This window comes from Anguilla rostrata, chromosome 19 (genome assembly GCF_018555375.3).
Source record: "Anguilla rostrata isolate EN2019 chromosome 19, ASM1855537v3, whole genome shotgun sequence".
NCBI lineage: Eukaryota > Metazoa > Chordata > Actinopteri > Anguilliformes > Anguillidae > Anguilla > Anguilla rostrata.
This window is the reverse complement of record NC_057951.1, coordinates 15534206-15536271: the sequence shown is the minus strand read 5'-3', so window position 1 is coordinate 15536271 and position 2066 is coordinate 15534206.

Below are 2066 nucleotides of genomic sequence, written 5' to 3'. Positions count from 1 at the left end.
TTGGAAAACGGAAAAAAAAGGTGAAGGTACAAGACTGTGTACATAATTATTTTAAGAGTGAAGGAACTACTCATCCCACAACCCATTGCGAATTATACCTTTCCAACGACTTCCAACCTAACGATAGTTTAGCGCGCTTCTTCTTGAATTATTATAGTGCCATTAATATAGTGATGGTATTGTTTATTATAATTTTGCAATATATTCCGTTTAAATAAACGTTTTGCTACGTTCTGTCAGTTTCTAACCGATGGAGACTATTTCGCGCTTTTCATAGAAAGTTCATGGTTCAATGGCTGCCATGCGAACATCTCCGTGGGAACAGCGACCTCCACCAATCAGAGACGTCGCTGTTACACTTTAGGATTGTGGGTAGTGTAGTAGTTCTCCATGACATCGCGAATAAAACATGTTTTTCTTAAAACAAGGTTGATGTCATACGGACTTGTGGCTTCTACAGGAGCATATACCATCGTTTCACAATATGATAGCTCGTGGTAAGCCTACCTTGGATGGTTACGACATTATGGTTAATAATCAAATCCTCAATTCAGAATATGAATGGGATTTTCACTTCCGGAACCTCACTGTTGAGCTCTATGAACATTCAACTTAACTGAAGGACCGCTTCTTTTTAAATGCTGCCCTCTCGTGGTGAGATTCTGTAACTGCATTATCTGCTCAATGAACATTCAACTTCACTGAACGAGTACTTATTAAATGCTGCCCTCTCGCGGTGAAATTCTATAACTGCATTACCTGCTCAATTAACATGCAACTTAACGAGCCCTTATTAAATGCTGCCCTCTCGTGGTGAAATTCTATAACTGCATTACCTGCTCAATTAACATGCAACTTAACGAGCGCTTCTTATTAAATGCTGCCCTCTCGTGGTGAAATTCTATAACTGCATTACCTGCTCAATTAACATGCAACTTAACGAGCCCTTATTAAATGCTGCCCTCTCGTGGTGAAATTCTATAACTGCATTACCTGCTCAATTAACATCCAACTTCACTGAACGAGCGCTTCTTATTAAATGCTGCCCTCTCGTGGTGAAATTCTATAACTGCATTACCTGCTCAATTAACATGCAACTTAACGAGCCCTTATTAAATGCTGCCCTCTCGTGGTGAAATTCTATAACTGCATTACCTGCTCAATTAACATGCAACTTAACGAGCGCTTCTTATTAAATGCTGCCCTCTCGTGGTGAAATTCTATAACTGCATTATCTGCTCAATGAACATGCAACCTAACGAGCAGTTTTGAAATGCTGCCCTCTCGTGGTGACATTCTATAACTGCATTATCTGCTCAAATATGGCTCAATTCTAAGGCAAAATGGAGAAATGAGAACAACTACTGACCACTACTCAACGGCCCTCTAGTGGTGAAATTCTGTAACTGCCTTTTTAATAAAATGACTTCATATCTTGGTTTAGAGTTCACAGAAGTGATTGTATGAGAGTGTGTGTGAGTGTGAGTAGAAGGCTATGAAGTGAAAACCGCTCACATGCTAGTCCTGTGCTGGGGCAAGATTTGGGAATAAAGGGGGAAACATGTCCAATGTATTACTTTTTTATCAAAAGATTTCTTACACACTTGTTTTACACCATGCCTTGAAGCACTCTCATTCAATGTCAGTCTGTCTTCATGGACAGGAGCTCCTCCGTGTCGATCAAGCCTTTGTTGTACAACTGAATTTTGTCCAGGAACCTCTCCTTGGCCGAATTCCGCACATGATCACGCTGTTTGAGGGACCGGTGTGCTGACTGATCTGAGGAGGGGAAGACAGACAGAGAACTGTGAGACAGCAGCAGCTACCCCTGAACCCTGGTCTGTAGCAGCGTAACTGTAAGAGGGGTATCTACCCCTGAACCCTGGTCTGTAGCAGCGTAACTATAAGAGGGGTATCTACCCCTGAACCCTGGTCTGTAGCAGCGTAACTATAAGAGGGGTATCTACCCCTGAACCCTGGTCTGTAGCAGCGTAACTGTAAGAGGGGTATCTACCCCTGAACCCTGGTCTGTAGCAGCGTAACTGTAAGAGGGGTATCTACCCCTG